General features: G+C 43.1%; 1 protein-coding gene across 1 annotated transcript in view; it reads left to right on the plus strand.

Moving 5' to 3' along the window:
• Commd1 (copper metabolism domain containing 1) overlaps positions 1-9,622 on the plus strand; it is a 137,489-nt gene that overhangs the window by 75,625 nt on the left and 52,242 nt on the right. The gene's annotated exons all lie outside the window — the stretch shown is intronic.

Consider the following 9,622-nt stretch of genomic DNA (forward strand, 5'->3'; position numbering starts at 1 on the left):
CGTGTAACCTGTGTGGATAATTATAAAAGGAGATTTGTTAGATCAGGTTATACAAGCAGAGGCTGGATAGTCCAACACTGGTCTCTGTGCTGGAAGCTTTAGTTGTCAACTTGACACACCTGGGAAGAGGGACCCTCAACTGGGAAATGCTTCTATTGGATTGGCCTTGTAGGCGCGTCTGTGGGGCATTTTCTTGATTGTTGAGTGATGTGGGAGGGCCCAGCCCACTGTGGTCAGTGCCACCCGTGGACAGGTAGTCCTGTGTTGTATAAGAAAGCAGGCTGAGCACAGGCTAGGGGAGCAAGCTAGTACACAACATTCCTCTATGGTCTATACTTAAGCTCCTGATTCCAGGTTCCAGCCCTGAGTTCCTGCTCTGACTCCCCTCAGTGATGAACTTGAAGACATAAGATAAAATAAACCCTTTCCTTCCCAAATTGGTTTTGGTCAGTGTTTTTTTTTTTTTTTTTTTATCACAGCAATAGAAACAAATTAGGACAGAAGTTGGTATCAGGATCATGGAGTTTTGCTGTGATGGGCAATATGTTTTTGGGAGGGCTGTGGAAGTTTTTGGAGCTTTAGACTGAAAAATTGCTTGGAGCTCAGTGAGTTGTTCTGTAGGAACTTGGAAGATAATGCTGAAAGAGGTGTAAACAATGGAGGCCTGGCTTTTGAAGCTTTAAAGGGAAGCAGAGACTCTATTAGGGCTGTTTGTGTTGAATTAAGAATTTTTGGAAGTAGACCTTTTGTATTTTACTAGGACAACTGATGCTGGTTAGGTGGGGCCGAAAAATAGCTATGAGTCACAAGAGAACAGCATCATTGTGGTGAAATTTTCTGGGAACTATGCCCTTGGGGTCAGTACACAGACACTTTGGTCCAGAGGGGCCCTGAGTCTCCATCTCAAGCGAAAGCAGGACTTGGTAATGTGTAAAAGTCTACATGGTATTGGTTTTGAAGGCATGGAGAGGATCAGAGGCTTGGCATTCTGTGAGGCCAGAGAGGCCCTTGGTGAAGTTGCAGTCTTGGTTGCAGTGGAGACTCCAGCATATTGGAGATGCCAAGGCCATGGGATGACCACCAAGGGCAGTGGTAGGTGTGGAGTAGAGTTGTCTGAGCCTATGAGATGAGCTGTGTGTGCTGTGGACCTCGAAGCCACAGAAGTGGAGCTGCCCAAGCCCTTTGGAACCCAGAAGATCGTGAATGAATCCCAGATGTTCAGCCTTGAGCTACTTGCTGGACTTTGGTTTTGCTTGTGTGCCTGATTCTTCCCTTTTTGAAATAAGACAGTATTTAACTTGTTTTGGATTTTATAGGAACCCACAGTTAAGACTTTTTAAAGAGACTTTGAACTCTTTAAAGTGCTTGAATTTTTAAGGACTGAGGGACTTTTTAAAGCTGTACTGTCTTATGCTGAATATTAATATTAATGTAAGGTCTTAGAGATAAGAAATGGAAAAGTTGTAGTTTAATACTGCATTTGTGTGTCAAGTTTACAAGGGGTCATTTGTGCTGGATAGCACTAGTCATCAACTTGACACACCTGGAAGAGGGACCATCAATTGGGGAATTGCTTCTATTGGATTGGCCTTGTGGGCATATCTGGGAGACTTTTTCTTGATTGTTGAGTGATGTGGAAGGGTCCAGCCTGCCCTGGGCAGGTGCTCCTATGTTAACAAGAAACCACGAGCCAGGAGAGCAAGCCAGTAAGCAGCACTCCGTCCAGCCCCTGCCTCCAGGTTCTTGCTCTGAGTTCCTACTCTGACCTTCCCTCAGTGATGAACCTTGGAGATGTAAGACTGTGCTGGATAGCTTTAATTGTCAACTTGACACACCTGGGTATTTGCCTCTATTGGGCTGGCCTGTGGCCACACCTGTGGGATATTTTCTTAATTGTTGAGTGATATGGGAGGGCCCAGCCCTCTGTGGGTGGCACCACCCCTGGACAGGTTGTTCTGTATTGTATAAGAAAGCAGGTTGAAGATGGGCCAGTAAGAACAAGCCAGTAAGCAGCATTCCTCTATGGCCTCTGTTTCCTGCTTCCAGGTTCCTGCCCTGAGTTCCTACCCCGAGTTCCCTCACTGATGAACACTGTCTCGGGAGATGTAAGCCAAATAAACCCTTCCTCAGAGTGTTTTGTCACAGCAATTGAAGGATAACTAAGACAAAGATAAATCCTTTCCTCTCCAAGTAGGTTTTGGAGAGTTTTTATCATAGCAATAGAAAGAAACCAGGACAGTCACTTACAAGTTAGAGAGCTGAAGGAAGCAGTAACTGCTTAGTCTCAGAGGCTGGAGACTCACAACCAGAGGCACCAATGGTGTGGCCCTGGGCTGAGGCTGAAGACTTGCCAGCACCTGGAGAGTGCTAGTGTGAGTTCACATAAAAAGACTGAGGACGCTGGAGTCTGTGTTCGTAGGAGATGGCAGCAGCAAGTACCACACTCAAGGGGAATCGTGCCTTGTGTGGGCCGGCGTGGGCTGAATGCTGAGTGAAAATAAGCAGTGCATGGTGGTAGGGCCTGAAGATCAAACTGACACTGACTATGTTTTGTGGCTTGCAGTCTATGACAATGAGTTTTTAGGAGCATAAATGGAAGTTTTCTATTTTGCTTTAAGAAAGTCAATTCCCAGGCTGGAGAGATGGTTCAGTGGTTAAGAACACTGACTGTTCTTGCAGAGGACCCAGGTTTGAATCCCAGCACCCATGTGGCAGCTATGAACCGTCCTTAACTCCAGTTCCAGGGAATCTGACAGTCTCTTCTGTCCTCCTCGGGCATTGCACAATACTGGTGCACTTACCTACATGCAGGCAATACATGCATATGCATAAAAATAAAAATAAAATATTTAAGAAAATAGAAAGTTAATTCCCAAGCTGCTGGTTGTCTCCTCTGTGTAGCATTTGGCACTTGCTTTGGGGTTGAAATATAAGCTGTTGAATTTATACTATAAGCTAAGTAGTTGGCTACTGCTTACTCCTGATACTGTAAATCTTTCTAATATCAGCAGTTTAGAGTAATGCAATCAAAATGTGTTAATAGTGCCAGCAAGATGGCTCAGTGCTAAAGGTGCCTGCCACCAAGCCTGGCGGCCTGAGTTTGATCCCTTGGACCCACATGGGGATGCCAAGTTGTCCTCAGACCCAGCCTGCAGTGGGGAGGCAGCAGGCAGGGAAGGTATGGTGGCAGGAGCAGGAGCAGACAGCTGGCTGGTCACATTGGACTTGTACTCAGGAAAGTGTGAATAGGAATGGGGCAGAGCTAGAAACCTCAGGGCCTACCCCAGTGACTCACTTCCTCCATCAAGGCTCCACCTCCTTAAGCCTCTACAACCTTCTCAAATAGCACCACTGTGCTGGGGACAGTGTTCAAGCACCTGAGCCTATGGTGGACTTTTCACATTCAAACCACAGCACTGGGGCTTAATGGCCACCAGCATGGGTCTAGGTTCTGTGCCGTAACCTGTCTCAAATGAGTAAGGCTGTGAGTGATAGAGCAGGACACCCTGTTTCCTCTGCATGTATATGCTAGGGTATACACACACACACACACACACACACACACACACACACAAATGAACATAGGTTGCAGATTGGTGATTTACAGGATTTAACTGATATTTTTATTTTGTACACTCTTCTTTAAATTTTGAATTTCATGCTGGGCTTGGTTGCGCACACCTTTAATCCCAGCACTCAGGAGGCAGAGACAGGCAGATCTCAGCTTGGTCTCCATAGAGAATCCAGGCCAGCTGTGACTACTGGGAGACCCTGTTTCAAAAAAAGCCCCCCCCCAAAAAAATTTAATTACATGTCAATTTTTTTAAATGAGAAACTCACACTAATGTGAAGTTTGTGACTTTTCTTAAAGTAAAAAAATCACTGTCGCTATGGACCTTTGTAGGTAATCTCTCCACTTTAACACAGTTCTTACTCCATTCCCTTGTCTCACATCTGCATTACAACTTTTGTTTTGTTTTAGGGTTTTGTTTGTTTTGATTTTTTGAGACAGGGTCTCACTATGTAGCCCTGGCTGGCCTGGAGCTCATTCGTTGTAGACTAGGTTGGCATCAAACTCACAGAGATCTGCCTACTTCTGCCTCCTAACAACTGGGATTAAAGGTATGCATCACCACACCCAGCTTACAACTTGATCTGTAAAAATGTTTTTTATATTTATTTAATCATTGCATATGTGTGTATATGTGCATTTGTGTGTGTATATCTGTATATGTGAATGTGTACCATTTGTGGCGCAGAGGATAGCTTTCCGAAGTCAGTTTTCTGCTTCTACCATGTGTGTCAGGTTAACAGGTGTCATGGAAGATGTCTTTACCTGATGAGCCGTCTGAGAAGCCCAAAACTTAAAAAAAAAAGAAGATATTTATTGACTTTTTTGAGAATTTCATCCAAAGTATTTTGATCAATTCAGACCCCCTCCCCTATCTATACCCCCCATTGCTATCCCCCCACCTCGTTTTCATTTCATGTCCTCTACTTTTTTTTAAGGCTGTCAAATCTAATTTGTGTCCCCAAATGCCCTTTGATGTGAGTCCATCCCTAGAGCCTGGTCAGCCTACTCGGTGTCACACCCTTAAAGAAAATTGGCTCTCCCTCTTGAAGCAGCCATCGGCTACCAGTAGTTCCTCAGCTGGGGTTGCGCTTCTTGCCTAGCTCCCCCTTCCGTGTTGGGATTTTTGTCTGGTTTGAGATTGTGTAGCTCTTGTGCATGCTGGCACAATTACTGTGAATTTACATGAGTAACTGCTCTGCTGTCAGGAAAACACGTGTTTTCTTGTGGTCATCTACCACTGCTGGCTCTACAAACAATATGTCCCCTTTTCTGAAATGAGCCTTGGAGGAGAGAGTATGATTTAGATCTTGGGTTCAGAGCTAAGCTTTCCTGTCTCTTATTCTCTGTATGTTGGTCACTTGGGTCTCTTGTGTAAATCTCTGTTGGCTTCAAGAAGCTTCTCTGGTGAAAGTTGAAAGATGCAGTCATTGATGGATATAACAGTAAGTCATTAGGAGTCAGTTTGATATTATTTCCATTTATCAGAATAATAATAGCTTAGCATAGAATCAGAAATACAGAAATTATGGTTAGCAGATGTAGCAGGTTCTAAATTTTTTGTTTTGTTTTGTTTTGTTTGAGACAAGGTCTCCCTGTAGCCCCCCAGCTGGCTTGGAATTCGCTATGTAGACCAGGCTGGCCTCAATCTCACAGAGATCCTAGGATTAAAGGTGTGTGCCACCTTGCCTAGTCAGGTCCTAAATTATTAATCTGAAAGCAATCTTCAGAGAATTGATTATCATAATGGTATGTTGGTTTACATTAGTCCTAAGACAGAGAAGGATAATAAAAACCAAAGCTAGAAAATTGAGTAACTGAATGAAAAGAAGAGGTAAAGATTCTTGTATGTTGAAGAACAACAATTTTCAATTGAGAGATGGGGCTCATGAGGCCCCAACTCTTCCCTGAGAAGCTACTGACAAGTTTATAGCTGCTGGGGAACAGGAGAGTCCCCAGCAGCATTTTTCTTCAGTGGTATAGCCACTAATAGCTGTCCATGCCCAGTAAGTAATGCCACACCATGCTCATGCAAGCAACCCTAATTAAATTGAGTGGGTGTTACAAATAAAATTTGAGGTTCAAGGACCCCACCAATACCAGACAAAGAATACTTGGACAAAGCAAAAATGACTCAGCAAGGCAGATTTTACTTTTGCTAAAGGGTGTGTTACAAGGTCAGTTGGATTTGGATCCATCAAGCACATGGGACCAGGAAGCTTGATAGGTTGTTAATATGATTTGTTTTGTTTTGTTTTGTTTTGGTCTTTTTGAGACAGGGTCTCCCTGTAGCCCCAGCTGTCCTGGAACTCATTATGTAGACCAGGCTGGCCTTGAACTCACAGAGATCTGCCTGCCTCTGCCTCCTGAGTGCTGGGATTAAAGGCATGTGCCACTGCCTGGCCCAACATTTTTATTTGTTTATTTTCTCCCTTTCCACACTTTTTTGGAGGTTAGGCAAGGAAGGGTCTCATAAAGCTCAGGGTGGTCTCAAAATCCCTATGTAGCCAAGGATGATGAACTTGAACTTTTGTTCCTCCTCTTTCCCTCTCCAAAGTTCTGGATTATAGATATGGCTACTACACCCCATTTATGTGATGCTGAAAATCAAACCCAAGCACTCTATAAACTGGGCCACATCCCTAACCCTGTTCCAACATTTTAAGCAGATGCGTAGATTCTTACTTTAACTTCCATTGTCATTAATCAGTAGAAGAGGATAGACTGCCTGCTCTAGAATTCAATGAAGCATAATATTTCTAACATAATATAATCTTTCAAAAGACCCCAAAGAATTGTACTTCCTGGGAAATGCACATAGTTGTCCACCTCAGCTCTAATGTAGAGATGGCTGGTGTTCTGTGTGATTTGCTCTGGTATCTGTCTATGGCATATAACTCATATAAAAAATATGCTGTGCAGCTGGAGGTGGGTTTGGTTCAGTTCACTTCTTTTTGATGTGTGGCCAGTTGTTTTCTGTGTATGAAGTGAGCAGCTTTGCTTTACCAGCCTTGATTTTCTGCCCCACCACAGCCCAGAAAGAACACAGCCAAGTGACCACAGACTGGAACCAATTTTGGAGCTACATCAGATGTTCCCAGATATTTTCATTCAAAGGATGAAAAATGGTAGAAGAGTGAAAAATCATGATCCACAACACATTAGGGCCTCAGTATTCTATTAAAACTTTAGCGGAAGTCATGTTTTCTCTTGCTGTATGACAGTTGTTGTTGGTTTTTTTTTTTTGGTCTTTTTGAGGCAGGTAGCCCAGCTGACCTGGAACTCACTATGTAGACCAGACCAGGCTGCCCTTGAATTCACATAGATCTGCCTGCCTCTGCCTCCCAAGTGCTGGGATTAAAAGCGTGTGCCACCACACTCAGCTATGACAATTCTTTAAAAAAATGCTTTATTATTTTATTTTATTAGTGTTTTGCCTATATGTATGTAAGTGCACCATGTGCATGCAGTGTCTGTGGAAACCAGAAGAGGGCATCAGAACTCCTGAACTGGAGTTACTGACAGTTGTTAGCTACCAATGGATGCTAGGACCCAAACCTAGGTCCTCTGCAAGAACAGCAAGTGCTCTTAACTGCTGAACAATCTTTCCAGCCCCACAATTTATTTCTTTTAGGAGGGATTGAGACAGGGTCTCCCTGTAGCCCCACCTGTCCTGGAACTCTGTGTAGACCTTAGTCTCACAGAGATCCACCTGCCTCTGCCCCCTTAGGATTAAAAGCATGTGCCACCACCTGTGACTATTTCTTTAATACATAAACAGCATCTTATTTTTCTCAATGGATGTATTATAGAAAAATTGTATTTTTGAATTGAAATGTAATTTTTAAAAATGTTTTATTATTTTTATTTTATGTGTATGTGTGCTTTGCCTGCTCGTAGGTAAGTGCACCCATGTCGTGCAATGCCTGCCAAAGATCCCCTGGACTGGAGTGACGGACAGTTGTTAGCTGCCATGTGGGTGCTGGGATTCAAACTCCATTCTTCTGAAGGAACAGTCAGTGTTCTTATCTCCTGAGCCATCTTTCCAGCCCTGAAATGTAATTTGAAAGAATCATACTTCAAATGTTTTTAATCTGTTAACTGAATAATGAATCTTTAAAAAAGAATAATGATATACTTCCAAAGAATATCCACAACTATGCCAGGATAAGGATTTGGAGAGTAGCTGTGCTGGTTAATGTTTATTGTCAACTTGCTGGGATCTAGACTCTCCTGGGAGAGGGGCCTCTGAGAATGCCATGGGGGGTGGCCTTGATTTTGTTAATAGAGATGGGATGGCCTGTCCACTGTGGGTAGCACCTTTCTCTGGCTGGAATCCTGGACTGTATAACTGGAGTAAGAGAGCTGAGTGGCAGCCTGCCTTCATTACCCTCTGCATCTTGATTGTGGATGTGAAGTGAGCAGCTGAGTCAAGCGTCTGTTGCCTTGACTTCCCTTCCAGGATGGACTATACCCTTTGAACTGTGAGCAGAAATAGGCCTTTTCTCCTGTAAGTAGCTTTTGTCAGGATATTTTATTACTATATCAGGAAAAGAGACTAAGGCACTAGCTTAGTGGTGGTGTGTATTTAGCTTGCACAAGGTCCTGGGTTTAATCTCTAGCACCATAACCAACAGAAAACCAAGAATGCCAGGATGAAGAGTAGCATAGGGCCTACCTTACATTGCTGTCCCTAGTGCCAGTAGAGCTGGCTGGCAGTAGATGCGTTTTGCATGAGGAAGTAACTATACACTTGATGTTCGTTCATTGGTGCCTGAGATGCGTTTTTCTCTTTTATTGTAGTCATAGGAGAAGTCAATGGAGATTGCTAAATGCAGTTTCCTTCCAGCAGAGGAAAGATGGTTTATCATCTAAATGAGATAAAGAACTGCCATCTCAAGTAGATTTATCAAGGTCTTTTTCAAAAATGGCAGACAATTATATACCTGATAAGGAGTAGTGAAAACTATAAAATTATACAAAACTTTGATAAGATTATCTCCCAGTTTGATCACTGGTAGTGTTTTCCTTGCAAATACAAACATAACCATACAGGATTTGGGAGGGTGGTTGGTTATCTTTATTAAAATTTTGTACATTGTTCATGTAAATTGCTTTGCCACTGAAATAGAGCCCGGGCAACTCTACAGCTCAAGAGATTCAGACATAGTTCATTCTCCCCCCCCCTTTTTTTAAATGACTTGTTTATTTTTATTAGTACAGTGTTTTTATTGTTGTTGTGCTTATTGATACGTGTGCAGTACCTGGGAAGGCTAGATGAGGATAACAGCCACCATGTAGGTGCTGGGAGTTGAACCCTGCTCCTCTGGAAGAACAAGTGCTCTTATCCCCTGAGCCACCTCTCTAGCCCCTCCCCTCTGGTTTTTGTTTTGTTTTGTTTTGTTTTTTTGGTCTCCCTATAACCCCAGCTGGCTTGGAACTCACTGCACAAACTTTTCAAGGCTCTAGCCTCTTAGAAAAGGTGACCAAAACAGAGAAAGTAACAGAAAACATCCCCAGATCCTGGAGATTTAAAAAAATTTAGTATTCAGACTGAATATTCAGTCTGATTAGCTACTGATGTTGACTTTTTAAAAATTTAATTAAATATCTTTCTGTTTTCTGCTAAATATAGCAAATTTTAAAACTTTGGCTTCTAGATTTTTTTTCTTAATAACTACATTTCCATTGTCATAACTCAGGAAGGCAGAGGGATTAACAATGAATTCTCAATTCATTTGAAAATATTCAATTTTATGACAGATAAAATAAAGGCTCATTTGCCAGACTTGGTGGCACATACCTGTAATTCCAGCACTTAGGAGGCTGAGGCAGGGGGATCACTGTAAGCTCAAGGCTAGCCTGAGCTGTAGGGTAAGCACCTGCCGCAAAATAATTTGACAAAATGAGCTGGGCATGGTGGCACACACTTTTAGTCCCAGCACTCGGAGGCAGAGGCAGGCAGATCTCTGTGAGATCAAGGCCAGCCTGGTCTACATAGCAAGTGCCAGGCCAGCTGGGGCTACAGGGAGACCCTGTCTCAAAAAGACC

Source organism: Nannospalax galili, unplaced genomic scaffold (assembly GCF_000622305.1).
Source record: "Nannospalax galili isolate Female #2095 unplaced genomic scaffold, S.galili_v1.0 scaffold682, whole genome shotgun sequence".
Lineage (NCBI taxonomy): Eukaryota > Metazoa > Chordata > Mammalia > Rodentia > Spalacidae > Nannospalax > Nannospalax galili.